General features: G+C 30.9%; 1 long non-coding RNA gene across 1 annotated transcript; it reads left to right on the forward strand.

The window, feature by feature from the left end:
- The first annotated feature begins 6,561 nt into the window (after positions 1-6,561).
- LOC134475690 (uncharacterized) lies at positions 6,562-13,356 on the forward strand. The gene is made up of 2 exons (XR_010046874.1): positions 6,562-6,793; positions 9,942-13,356. It is a non-coding gene; the product is annotated as an uncharacterized LOC134475690 (long non-coding RNA).
- Positions 13,357-15,666: the final 2,310 nt, after the last annotated feature.

The raw sequence follows: 15,666 nt of genomic DNA on the forward strand, positions 1-15,666 counted from the left end.
TTTGGGTATTGTGTCCCAGTAAGGTTAGAGTAACTAACATAGTCATCAGCGTTGTTATTCAACAATGTCCTGGAAATAGGAACTAATATCCCACAAGATAGCAATGTGCTTAGAAACAAACAAACAAAAAAAATGATTATGTACTAGAACTTCTGATAATTCAAAAATCAAAGAGATTAATACAAAATGGGAAAGACCACAGTTTGGTTATAAAGCAATATTTAGGAAAAAATAACTTTCTCATATACAAATAACTATTATTTATTTATAGTATAACACCACTAAATTCATATATATATATATCTTCACAATTACAAAACATATATATTTTTCAAAATTTTAAAATTTTCATAAATATTACATTTTAATTGAACCAAGACACACATTAAATACATTTTAAGTGGGAATATTCAAAATCACAAAATGAGAGTCTTCCTTTTATTAAAATATGTACTGTACTGTCAATACCAGAATTTTTTTTTTCTGATTCTAAAGTTTAGGAGGAAAATAAAATCAACAAATATATCCATGGAAATTTCTAAAGATAGTAGAGGTAAAACAATTTAATTTTATGAGAAAATTAAATATATAATTCTGTATTTAAATTATATACTTCCAGTGCCAATATAGACCCATAAATAACTAAAAGTGAAAAAGTTTTAAATATCTCCATTGCATCATAGCATGTAAAATGTGAAAAAAGAGGTTATTGTTATCAATGTAAACATAGTAGAATATAAAGAAAAATGAGATAAATTAATTTGTTAATTAATGTAACTAAAAACAATGAATGTTCATATCAAGCCAAAATAAGATAAACTCTGATTTTCATTCTAGATAAATGAAAGGGCAGAGAAAGCAAAGGAAAAGGATCAAAAGAAAATATAGCAAGAGAAGGCAAAGAAACTCAATGAAAATTTTAATATGAGAAGAATAAAAATAAAATATAATACAAATTGTAAAAATACTAAGATTGACTACATAATTAAAAATAAAAATCAACAAAATGGTTGAAATAAAAGACAAAAGAAAGCTGGAAACTATTTCCGAAGTGTATATTTTTTAAATCTATGTAAAATATAATTATGAATCAATAAATCAGTGAATACATTCCAATTAAAAATGTTTTTAAACAGTGAATTTTCAATGGAAATATGAAAGCTTGGGTATAATGTTGATCACTTTCACTTATGAACAAGTATGTCTTCACGTGGTGCCTTTATAGTATTTCTGTAACCAAAATATGTCACTTGTTCATGTGCAGCAGGAAATATTAAAATCAGACGCTATTGATAAGATTGCCGGGGAGTCTATTGTAATAGAAATGTAAAAGTGTTTTTGTGTCATTTCTTTTATAAATATTTGACAATAAATTAAGACTCCAGGGTTGATTAGAGTATCCAAAATCAGTGTCTTCTTTATTATTGCATCACTTTGTCACACTCTATAATCTCTTCTAGAGCAGTGTTAGCACAAAGTTTCCAGAAGGTATTGCAATAAAATGAATGAACATGATTTTACAGGAAATGTATATTATTATTGCTTTTTTCTGTAAATACTGACTTGATAGATGATGAAATATGAACATTTACACTTTGTTTCTTTTTATCTCTGTTGGTACAAACAAGGTAACAGAGTCCAACCAATCCTGTTACTGGGGAATTGGCAACATGTCATCTTGTATATTACTAACTAGGTAAATAAAACTGTGTATTTAGAGTGTAACCATTCAAAGTACTTAGGCAAAATGCAAATTTTAATATTAATGCAGCAAGTTCTTTTGCTGAACAAAAAAACTTTTTTTTCAGTACATATCAAGTTCAAAAATGGGTCAAAAATCACTTGAAAAGAGACAGCAGATGTGAACAGCAAAGACAATGGTGATGAATGAGAACACCAATGCATTTTACCTTAGAATTTAAAATAGGATAAAGGAAATATAAAATCAGATCTTCGTTCAAAAGTTCTAAATATGGCAGAGAGTCACAAATGCATAGCTGACTGTGCCTGCAAAGTAAAGCTAAGGGACGAGTTGTTAAGTTATTGAGACCAAGTTGGTCAAAAAGATTGGAGAAAAAATACTCATTCACTTTTGTAAACTATAAATTTGTATTTTTAGTAGCAATAAAACAAAAAAATCTTAAAATACAGATTAACATTGAATTTAACCTATTTCTAATTAGTCCAATAATTTTATGGTCTAAGCTCTCTTTTTTCCATGTCTAGGCCATGAAGTAGCTTTGAACATTATTTGAGATCAGACAGAGCTCAGTGTATTTGTCTAGTTATATCTAGATCCACAATAAGTAAGTTATTTGTGCTATTGATGCCTCATTAATGTAGTCACAATAGTTCCCATCCTAAATAACTATTTTAAGTATCAAAGTGACATTTATAAAAACAGTGCAGTGCCAACAAATAAACATGATAAATACTCAACATATAGAAACAAGAATATACATAAGATTAATATTTCTCATGAATATATTATTCTGTGAGTGAATAGTATAAAATAACACATTAAAGTATAAATATAAGTAAATATGTATTTATATAATATTACATTTGATATATATTTAAAATAAAATCAATTATTTCAGCACTTATTGTGTGCTAGATATTATTCTAAAAGTTTTAAAAGCCTAAGTAATTAATCACTGCAAAACCCAATGAAAAAGGCAATTTTGCTTTTAGCTACTAATACAGAAACTAAGGCATGAAGCGATTAAGAAATCTGTTATAATTCATAGCATCAGTAGAAACTATATTAGCTGGCTGTCTTTCTGACCTTCTCCCTCTCTCAAGAATTACTATGATATGATGATGTAGTGAATGTGAATATAATACGATTGTGATTATTTTGAAACATTGTATGTGCATTATCAAATCTTAAATTACCTCATTTCCCTTGCTCCCTTTCCCTGTCTTGCTCAATTTTCCACTCTGCTTTTCCCATTCCCTGACTGCATAAGTCTACCTTCTGGTTTCCTGTCCTTTCTCTCTTATTGTAATTATTTTTTTTTATTTATGCAGGATGTTTTTGGCTTCTCATGTAAAAGACTACATGCAATATTTAACTTTCTAAGTCTAATTTCAATCATCTTGACGGTTTTTCTGTCTATTTTCCTGAAAATGACCTGATTTCCTGTGTATAGCTGAGTCATATATCATTGTGTATATGTTCTCTATCTAGTCATCAGTAGGCATCTAGAATATTTTCATAGCTTTGCTATTATGAATGCTACTGGTATAAATAAGAATGTGCAAGTATCACTAAAATATGCAACCCTTGATTATTTCAGGAATATGCCCAAAACAAGATATGTGTGTCTAATTGTGTTCCCATGTATAGTCTTTTGAGAAATCTTCATACTGACCTCTGTAATGGCTTTTAATTTGAACTTTAAACACATGAGAATTAAATCAGAAAGAATTTTTAGCTTTGCTGTACCCAATATTGAACTCACTGTATTTGAAATGGAATACAAAAAGCAACTCTCTTGGGAATAAGAAAAAAAAAACAGAAGTAAATTTAGGTAATGAAATGAAAATTTCCAACGTTGAAAATGACAAAACATTGAAGGAAATTGAAAGGCACTCCCCTAAATTGAAAAAAAAAATCTTTCACTCTCCAATAGTTTCAATGTAATCTCTACCAAAATACTAATATCACTTTCACAAAATTAATAGAAATATCCTACTCAAATATCAATAGAAATACTGAGTGGAAAGAACAAAACAAGAGGAATCATATCTAACTTCAATATATGTATATTGAAATTAACATATATAAATACATATTATAAAGTATATATAAAATTATATATATTACTACATATTAAATACATAATATATATAATATGTATATATACATATTATAGCCATCGGCATTGTATTGGAATAAAAGGATACACATAGATCATTAGACAGTAATAGAGAGCTTTGAAGTGAATCCCCAAATCTACATCTAACTGACTTTGATTTTCAAATACTATCTAATGCAACAAGACAGTAAATAGATTTAAGAGTAAGATATGAAAGTACTAGCAAAAAAACCTAAGGACATGCTTTAAGACATTGAAATTAGCTGACATTTTTAGACAACATTACAAGAACACAAGAAACAAATGCAAAAATAGTGAAATCAGTTATATTACAGAAAAATGCAGTTCATTAATGGATATAATAATGAAAGTGCAGAGATGGCCTACATTATGGGAGAATATATTTGCAAAATACTTGACAGGGTGTTAATAACTAGGATTTATGTATGTCCTCAAATATCATTAGCACAAAAACAAGCAATGCAAATTAAAAATGGCCAATAAAGCAACAGCATTTACATTCCCACCAACTATGTGTAGAAGTTCCCTTTTTTCCACTTCTTCACGAGCACTTTTCTCTGTAGATTTTTTTGTATTAGTCATTTTTTCAAGGTGAAGTAATATATCATTACAGCTTTGGTTTGCCTTTTCCTGATGTTTAGTGATACTGAACAATTTTTCATCTATTTATTGGCTATCTATATGTCTTCTTTTGAGAAATGTATACTTATATGAATTAACTACACTTAACAAGTGAACAAGGTGTCATTCAATTGGGAGTGGATAATGAAATGGAATGGTATTAAGGCCTAAAAATGAATGAAATTCTGCCATGCAAGAAAAAAGATGCAATTCCAGAATATTGAGTAAAGTAAGCCAGGTGTAGAGAAGTACCACATGAATTTATTCATATGCATAATCTAAAAATTTGGTCTCACAGAAGCTGCGAGTAGAATGGAGCTGAAATGTGTAAGAACAGAGAGAGGAGGGAAAATTTACTTAATTACAGTGATATACATGTAAGAAACTCCATTGTGCTATTTATACAGTAGTGTCAGTATAGATTATGATAATGTACCTGTATATCTCAAAAGGATAGAAGAAATGATTTTGCAAGATTTTGCCATAAAGAAACAATAAATGTTTGATATCAAACTATTTGCCTGACAGAATAATAATATCAGGACATAATGAGAGACAATTGAAGTTTTCAGCATTTATTAGAAATATCCAAGAAACTTATTTTTACTAGAGTGGTCCCAATGTACTTGCATTAGGGATATAGTAATATGGTCTCAATAACTTTTGAACATCTTGTGGTTCTACAGAAATAATTACAGAATTCTAAAAGGCACTTATAACATTTGAATTCTGAAAATAAACCATAAAAATGCATCATTATGTAGACAATTCAATAATATTTGTGCTTTTTCAGAAGGCAATATTATTGATCTCAACTCTTCATGACTCATAATCTTTGACTATCTAAATTTCAAGAGAATTCCTTATCAAAAATAACATCATGTATATAATATATACCACAATAAATTATATATCACAAGAAATTAAGACCTTAAAAGCAAATTGTGATTAAAATACTGTTTTAACAATTAATCATATTTCAGTTAAATGAACAACAAGGAGATAATCTAATTTCCATTTAGGATTGGCTAATTATGTAACAGTTAAAATGCAAAGAAACTATTCCAAAGGACTTTACAAATGACAAAATAGCTTTTGAACAGCGAGTATTTTTCTAATTTTGTGGAGTACATAATAACTTTTAAAGTACTTTTGGTTTTCTGAACCCTCTATATGAGCAAAGACTGAAATACATTCTTACGTAATTTGAATACTATATTCCAAACATCAACAGAACCGTGCACAATATTTTTACCTCAATGGACAAAATTAGACAATTTACTTACTAATGTCATTGAGCTATTTTTTCCTTGTTTGTGTTCAATTTATATATTATAAAAATTCTGTTACATATATTTTTGTTAAAAAACAAAATTCTAAAAGAATATTTCAATTTCAAAGAATGATTATCTAGTGACCAATAATTCCAATAAAACTAGAAGAAAAATTAATATTAAAATAAAGAAATGATGTGGTTGGAGACAATAGAGAAATTCAAAGAGTCAAACCTTCAACAGGGGGAAAGTCAGTTCAGTTGGCTTTTATAAACTTTAACCCTGGAGGTATCTTATATTTCTGGGGGTGCTCATTATAAAGAGTTATAATCTTCAGAAATTGTAAAAAGAGCTAAGATTTCAGATACAGCTAAGGTTAATAATCAGGTAACCCTGACGAAGAAGTCATAGATGGTCTAAATGAGCCAAAATCAAATCACGAATCTTTCTAAGTAGAGAACTTTCCCTGGATACGATGAAAAAAAAAGTGAAAATTGAAGAAAAGTTTAAAAAAATTGTATGTTACTACCTCTGAAGAGTGAGCAAAGGTGTGCAGGTTAAGAAATTTAAGTGGTCTCTAGAAACTGGAAAGCTAAAATCTGATGTTCTCATTTTAGCCTCTAGAAAAGAGCTCAGCTCTGTGGATGCATTGATTTTAGCCTGGTGAGAACAGAGGGGATTTCTCTCTGGGGGAACTGTAGGATAATTACTGCGTGTTCCATTAAGCTGCAAAATTGGTAGTAATTTGTTGTGGCAGCAATAGAAAAAAATAATAGGCAGGAAAGAATTCGGATTATTCCGGAGGGGGCTGCCTCGGGGCACAAACTGCAGGCCAGAGGGTTGGGGAGAACCCGAGCTCTCTGGCTGAAGCCTGTTTCCTTTTCCTGCAGAGGTAGAAGTGAATTGGGCAACAAATATTTGATTGAAAAGTTTGTGGAAAACAGGGTGTATCAGCACTCTAGCGATGGAAGTAGATGGGTTTTTAGCAGATGGTACTGGAGGTTAAGAGGCGAAGCTGTGATCGATTCAGCTTTATACGGCCTGATCTGTTTGGTGAGGAACTGAGATTCTTCTCTCACTGAACCTGATACCCCATTATTTCATTTCAAAGTTAGGTATTTTAACCTTATTCTGTGGGATTCTAATGTTTTCTGTATTTTAAATTATTAGTGCTTTCTGTGTTTTGTGTAGATGCTGGCTACTGAAATGGTCCGTTTTCCTGCCTTCTGCTCTTCTAGTTCTGCTAGCTGCTAGGCTCATTATGAGTGTGAAGATCACCTATGATATTTGACTTTTCTAAATGTTTAATAAGATTTGTTTTTTATGTCTCAGATTTCCATTGAAATGCTTCCTGCTTTCATTTTATCCTATTTTTTTTTTTTTTGCTCATTTTATTCTCTATTTTCTGTACCACATCCTTTAAATTATCTAGAGTGCTTTTCTTCTGTTATCTGGCAAACAACATTGATTTTACAGACTATGTGTGTAAGTCTAGATTCTTGAATGTGCAGTCTTGTCATCCAACATGATGACTTCAAGTAATGTTATCTCTCTTAGGAAGGAGATGCTTTAACCTTCCTTTTGCTAGCACAGGAGAGAAAAATGACACATGAGACTAATAAAGGTCGTCACAAAGTTAAATGTTAGGTAAATCTAATGACTATTTGGTAAATATTAAGTGGTAATGTTTGGTAGTAATGAAATGCTGAGTTTAAAATGTAATTACAGTGCGGAACAAGACTAATGAAGTAAGTGAGAAGGAAATAAACAGGTTTAAATGTATGCTTTTAGTCTTAACAGGGAAATAAATGCAGCAATATTTTGTAATGAATTTAAGTATGTGAAGATTACATGGGACCTCTAGAGTACTCACAAAAACAGCCAAAGCATGGACAATAAACAACTTCACAGAAGAAAAACAAACTAACACAGCAATATTGCAGTTTTGTAAAAAATTCCAATAAAAAAAGAACAACGGAGAAAGAAAATTAGATGTCCCAAAAGCAAAAGCGTAGCTTGGTAAATTTAATTCAGTCACTTCCATAATTCTTTTAAATAAGAATTAGGTAAGTACTTCAAGGCAAATTTTTCAGAACAGATAAAATATGACACATGGTGATATTTGTATCATCTCACATGATAATTTCAGCGATTAGCTATTGTGTTTACTTCTCTATATGTATATGCGCTATTAATTTGCATGTCATTATGGTTCACAGATTAAAATCATCTACATTTAAATTATATATACTCTGTGGTTACTACTTAGTTGATATTCATACTATAATTTTAAATTTAAAACAGTATCATTATATAGTAAATAAACAATAAGGAGAAACAAAGTTTGTAAAATAATTTAGACCTGGGGATTTAGCGTAGTGGCATAAGTTCCTGCCTGGCAAGCCTGAGGTCATGAATTCAATCCCTGGCACAGAAAAAGGATAAAATAATTTGTATCTTTATAGGGGTAAAAGAATTTCAGATTTGTCCAAACACTATTTGTTATAATTTCAAAAATCTTTCTTTTTAACTGTGAACCAATTATTTTGGCCAACACTGATGGATTTTTTCCTGTGATAAGTATTACTGTGGTGCTCTCTTTTCTTTTTAAAATTGCTATGACATTTTAACAGGGGTTTGCTATTTTCCTTATTTCATCCATATTTGAAATAGGAATTATTCTGTATGGGAGAGTTGTTCTTTTTTATCTACTGATGATGTACCATCACAGAATAAAGAATATTCATTAAAGTACAATCCAATTATGATTTTTTATTTACTGCATAAATTGTTCTATCTTTGACTGTTTAACTTTTCTCTGTGTGTATTTTTCTTGGCTGTTTTTTGTTTGCCAGTTTGGCTTTCTGGGAGTACAAGATGATTTAGGCTCATTTAAATTATCACCAGCGCGGTCCAAGAAGTAACCACTTTCCCAGGGAACCTTAACGCTTCCTTTATGGGGAAACATATTCAGAAAACAAGGTCTAGGCACGAGGTATACAGATTGCTGAGGTCATATTCCTCTCGTCTTTTTAAACAGATATAATTAGAAAATTAATATTGACTATAAATATATGTGCTCATAAATAAGTAAAATTATTAATCATATCATTTTAATATAATTATTTGTTTAACCAGAATTTAATTATATGTGTAACTATTTTATATCTCAGCCTCGAATCAAACTCTTTAGGTTTAGTTCTGGCTTTTCCTCTTCCTGTTTACACTATTTTGTTTTCTCATGTCATGTGAGACACTTGCCAGGACATAGGTATATACTTATTTAATCCTATCACATATATAAACTACTTTTAGATTTGGTAAACTTCTTTTAGTTTAGCAAAAAAAAAAAAAAAAAAAAAAAAAAAAAAAAAAGACCCCAAAAGACCTTTGGCTTCAGAATGTAGCATTTCTATAGTTTTGTTGTCTTCAGCATGCAGTATTCTGTAAAAACTAGTCTGCAAATTCACTTTGGTCATCTTGTTTCTCCCCATAGTATTGATAAAAGCTGATGTTTGCATTCTTTTTAGTACATTTAAAATCATTTATCACTTACAGATTCCACTGTGAGCATTACACGTCCTGGTTAATTTCTCTTTAATCTTTTGTTAGTTAAAATTCACTTTTTGTAATGCAGAACTCGATAGGATTTGACAAGTGTGTAGTAGTCATGTATGCATCGCTACAAGTTTAGAACTACATTGCTTATATGTTTGGCAGCAAAACTTTGCTCTTACAAATTTGTTGTACTCAATTTTGCCCCTAAATTCAAAATGCTGACACTTAATAATATGTAGATATAGACAGATATAGATATTAATTATTATCAGCTTATATATGTATAATTCCCTTTACAGAAAACATAAACATCAAAGCATTATTATTTGAGGTCTGAGGTTTCTCAAGCAAACTGCATCAGGTTTCATCTGTGCTGTATGAACAGTTTGTTCTCTTGATATTGCCAATTAGTATTCCTTTATAACAGTGAGTGTGCTATACTTTATCCATTCACTGCTTGAAAGACCGTTGTGTTGTTTTCTGGTTTTCCTGACTAAAGGTAAAGACTTCATAAATATTTTGAACAAATTTTCATTTCTTATGGATTCTTGAATTGCTGGGCATGTGGTAGTTGTAGGTTCAGCATTCTAAAAAACTGTCAAATTGATTTCTAAAGCCTTTGATCTTTTTTCCATTCTCACAGAGTATTGGGTCATGTGCCGGCCATTATTATCACTGTGGACTTCAAACTGGGGAGGCATCAAGCAGTGAGTAAGAACATAATAGAGTGTGACCTAGATCTGAAGATTACTTCAGTTTCTATATTAAAGGGTCACAGTGAGAATAAAGTCACACATTTCTTAATGACAAGACACATTTTGAAAACTGTGTCCCTGTACAATTAGGTCCTTGTGTCAACATTAGAGAGTGTACACACCCAAAACTGAATGTTATGTCTACAACAAATTAAAGCTCTGTGGTGTATCATTTTGCTCTAAGCCAGGAAATCTGCAGAATATGTTTTTTTTTCCCCTGGGTATCAAAATCAATTGTAAGCCATGGGAAGCATTCTTGTATGTAAACACACTTTAATAAGAAGATTCAGTCAAAATACACAATAAGATATCAGAAATAGAGCCCTGCATCAAGCACTTATAATGTATGGAGGAATGGAATTTTCTCAGTGTGAGTTAGGGAGTTGTTGGTGAATGTAAAGGCTTAAGAATTTATTTATATTACTGAAACTTTGTGAACATACAATTATGCTACAGTATTTTTATAAAATTTCCTCTCATACATAATATCTAAGGTTGGTTAACTCAAGACCCAGCTACATAAACATTTTTCTTTTAATTTTGAACTCTTGTAATAACACTGAAAATATACATGTTAGCACTGTACAAAATAATTTTTTCTGTCTTTATTATGAAAACATGCTCACTTTGGCAGCAAAGACAATATTACACAAATATATTGCTATTTTCATATATTATTTTGCTTTTCACTGAAAATTAATTCACAAAACCCTATCAATCAGGTCTGCACAAGATCAGGACTTGGTCTACACAGATTCAGAATCATCAATATATGTTTTCTGTCTTCCACTGCCATATTCTATACCATGTTATAGTCTTTCAGCGGGCAAAAATCACAACATAACTACACTATGGTAATGTTGCCTTCTTCTACAGTACCTTCTACAGGACCTATAAGTGGCTATTTTTAAATTATAATATTTATATAGAGTGAACTTATCAATAATGATTAAAATATAGTTAAAAATAAATCATCAACATAGCTGCTTATGATCAAGGACTACATAATTGCCTGTGCTACATTATTAGTGCAGTAGATATACTCACACTAATTGCTATAAATTTTGAGCAGTGTTTTGCTTTATGAAGTTATGAAATCACCAGTCAAGTACATTTTTTTGCCCAATTATAATTATACAGGAGCATCACCAATAGGTGGCCCATTTTTGACCAAAATTCTTATGTAGTACAAAACTTTATTTATAACTTTAGTTATCCTGTATTTATAAACTTTATAAAGTTTTAGTATAAAACTTTAGTTAACTTATATAGAATTATATCAGAGTTGATCCATACACACAGAACTGGAGTGGAACTGTTATTCCTGATAAATCAAATTTATTGAATGTAAAAATTAGAAATTAGCAAAGAACATTTTTCGATGAACCTGAGTAGGTTATATAGGCATAATTTTCGGTACCGTACATGGTCCCTGAGCTCTTCCTCTCTGTTATTGTTCCCTGATGTTTTCTGGATACCATTAACTGAACGTCTTTATTTTGCCACACTGTTTCATCATGAGGTTTCTGATTTCAAGTTAGTGGTTTGAACATTCTGGAAATGTGAGTCAAATTATACCTCACATCCTTTAAATTGTGGGTGCCAGGAGTTGTGTTTAGCAATGGGACAGCTAACAGCTAGAGAAAATCAGTAGTGAGAGTTGGGTGTCTTACTGAGTATACATGAACTGTGGTTAACTGTATTTGGAACTGACTTTTGGGAGGTATAGGGAAGGTGAGCTGGAGTAATCTTTGAGTGTTGTAAGCAGTGCCTGATCGGTGTTATTGGTCAGAATTTAGAGCAACAAAAAGCTGATAGGAATGTAAATAATAAGAGCCTAAATTATGATGTTTCAACTGGAGTTAAGGAATCTATTGGGAAGTAGACTAAAGAGAATGTGCTTTACATTCTGGAAAATAATGTCTATACTTTTCTTTGTAGAGGGCTGAGATTGAGTGATAGATTAATAGAAGTTATTACAGATCACCATTTAAATGGTGACTCTTGTGTGAGACCTACTGGCTGCTTTTGCTAGATTTATAGAATCAGAAGTAAGAAGCAGAGCATAAAAATTTGAAAGACTTAAATTTTATTATGAAGAAAACTAAAGTTGAGGGCAGAGGAAGTGTGGTTTTTATAGGGATTAGAGGTTAGGAGGAGTTCAAGAGACACCTGGTACTTTGAAGCTAGACAAGAAGATATATGTCTCCAGGATATTTTAAAAATCAGCAATATTGCGTTGACAGGAGGCAAAAGGGTGGAAGGGTGTAAATGTTTTATTTAATAGAAACCCCCACTGCCCAATCAGAAGGAGCTGCCTGTTTCCCTGGGTCTCATTTCCCCATGGTCACTGTTTCAGGCATTCAGAAGCCACTGAAACTGCGGAGGAGTCCCAGCTCCTGCAGGAACTCCTGCCAAAGTTTGAAAACATCTACTTAATGCTTTTTGTTTGATTGATTTTTGTTTTGTTTTGTTTTTCATATGTGGGGGTGAAAATCGTACGAGTCGTGGTACCGCGGGAGTTTTCACCCAGATGTCTAAGGAGCTGTGAGAGCAAGCGCAGTTTCTCCGAGGCAGCTGTGCCTGTGGCTGTGGGAAAGAGGTCAAAGTCATACCAGCACCCCAAGCTGTTGGAGATGCCAGAGAAGTGGAATTTTTGCTGGATAAGCTGACAAGAAAAACCACAGAGAAGGACCAGATGAGCTACAGCCAGCAGGGTCATGGAAGGAGGCCATTCAAGCCCTGTGGAACTCACATCCCACTTCTGTGTGCACAGAATCTAGATCTGAGGCTTAATGGGTTTCAAGCTTGCTTTAGACCCTTTTATTCTCATAATCCTTCCTTTTGGAAAAAGAATGTTTAACATGTGTCTTTATACCTTAAGATTACGTAGCTTGTCTTTTTATATTAGAATAGAGTTTACCTTAAGTTTAAGAAGAAAGTTTAATTTTTGGAAAAGACTGGAACTCCTGAGATATTTGTGAAGAAATTAGTGCATTTCCAGTTGTGTGCAGTATATTGTTGTCACGTTTGGTGAAAATAGAAACCTGCCTTTGAGTGAGGATTAGGGAGAAGCATCAAGGCTGTAAAGCTGAAAAGGGATGGATGGCAATCATTAATCATGTCATGTCAACTTGACTGAATTAAAAGATACCCAAAAGATTAAAAATTCATACTTCTGAAAGGGTCATAGAAGTGTAACTTTGGGTACTATAATTGGTGACTGATATCTTTTCTGCTCCCTCTGTTCTTTTTCTCTGGTTACTACCTACCACAAAGTAAACATCTTTGCCATACTCTTTACCATGATGTTTTTTTCTTGAAGTGGGCTGAGCACTGACTGAATGCCATGAAGCCATGAGCCAAATTACATTACTTCTACTTTAAATGGTGATTTTTCAGTATGCTGTCTCAATGATAGAAAAGTTTAGTAACACTTTACAGTACTTTCAAATAATTTAATAATAATGAATATAACCATATAAAACACTATTAATATTTTCACTATCATACAGATATACTACCATACAGACATTTTAATATATTATGATAACTGAAGCAATGATAGATATCAGAGGTAATAGGGGATATATTTTTTTAAATCTACCAAAAATGCTATAAACATTTTAGCACTGGACACGTTAATACTTTTCTAGCTATGTATGAAAGATAGTCTCATTCTAATAGTTTTTGTTTTATGTAACCAAAAAAATTTGCAATGCTAATGAAAATTTTGATTCCATAAACTTATGATGGATTTTAAACTAAGCAAAAATTTAATCTTTTGTACTTTGAATATTGGCAAGCCTATTAAATAAAATATATCAGCATTTTTCCATTTTATAACCTGCTTCTAATTTTCTATATTACGCATTATACAAAACAAATAATAGTTATTAGGTGAATACATTAATATATTTGCAGAAAACTAAAGCCTGAGCCAACATTTAATTTCAGAGGCAGTTGATTCAATTATGTGCTCACTTTGGCAGCACGTATACCAATTGATCCAGCTACAGAAAATTCAATTTATTTTTTCCTCATTTTCTATATGTTTACCAGATTCATTGCTTATTCATTTTGAATCTCTGTTTAATACAAAGGGAACAATTTTTTTTTTTTTTTGTACCAGAGATGGAACTCACAACCTCACACTTTGCCAGGCAGGCACTGTGCCACTGAGCTAAACCCCTGGCCATAAAGGGAACAATTTGTTAGATATATTCAGACAGACAATTCAAAGTAGTTTCAACATCTAAACTTCATGACACACTAAAAGTATTTATTAACCTATTTATTTGTTCTTTATGGTTTTAAAAACCTTATTTTATACACTACATCAGTGTGTCTTATTTAAAATAAATTTATTTGTCTATTCTCCAGAACAATGTATTTCATTATTGTAACTACTTTGTTAGTCATAAGTGGAATGGGATAAGTAAAGAAATACTATTTTAAATCTTTCTGCAAATACATTAATCTTGTCAGAGTTATAACCACAACCCAACAAGTTTTACTCAACTTCTCCTTAATGGTATTTCCTTTTATCACTATAAAAGTCACAAGAAAATATAAGTTAAAAATATTTGGAAAAGTAACTTAGAGATGTATGTAATATGACTTAGATAAAAATTTTCAATCAGAAAACTTTAACTTGAATAATTCTACTTAAGAATTCATATTTCAAAATTACAAAATAACAATAAAAACATTAAAATATTTCATCAGCTAAACAATCTTCCACATCTGTGTTCTGAAACAAGACAGATTTGGGGAGTGAGTGACAAGTTATTTTCCTATGTCCTCCAAACATGAATCTGTCATGTTTATTCTTGTTCGATGAGACTGACAGCAGATGAGAAGAAATTAAATGGTGTTTTAGAAAAATTCAACAATAGCGACAGATGCCATATGGCTTTTTCTCCCAGAACTGTTTTCAGTGTATTTTAAAAAGAATATCAAGAACAAGATAAAGTGAAAGCTTACTTTAGAAGTGGTCTTTCATTTCAAATAAAAGTATAACCAATGCAATTTTCCACTCATTCATCCAATAAAATTAAGCAATAACATACAAAATAATAGAATAATGATATAAAATACAGGAGTAGTATAATAAAATTGAATTAAGAAAAAGTTAAACATACCCAGAAATAGACAGGAAGAATTAACCTATGTACCTGTCAATAATAAATCGTAAGCCACAATCAACTTTCTATATACATCTTAATTTAAATTTCTTTTTTAAAAAACAAGTTATTTAAAACACTCCAACATGTACTCTTCATTATAAGTATCATTTTTAATATTGTATAAAATATGATTATTCATAAAATAAATAATTATTGTTATGGTTACATAATTAAATTGTAAAAGAATGATTGAAAATTCATTTTATAAAATCTAAACTATATTGATATTGAGGTTAACAAACACAATTTAAAATTACATCTCACAATTCCTCCTGAATATATGCAAACTATCTTCCTAAATATGGAACAAAATATAGAATCCATATGCATTTCTCTATTATTTCCAAATGGTGCTTATTCCAGTGATGCAATGCTGTGTAAGGGTTTGAAAATCAATGTTTTTAACAATGTTATTTAGAATAAA

This window comes from Cavia porcellus, unplaced genomic scaffold (assembly GCF_034190915.1).
Source record: "Cavia porcellus strain 051 isolate PalLab524CR breed Dunkin Hartley unplaced genomic scaffold, mCavPor4.1 scaffold_1, whole genome shotgun sequence".
In the NCBI taxonomy this organism is placed as follows: Eukaryota; Metazoa; Chordata; class Mammalia; order Rodentia; family Caviidae; genus Cavia; species Cavia porcellus.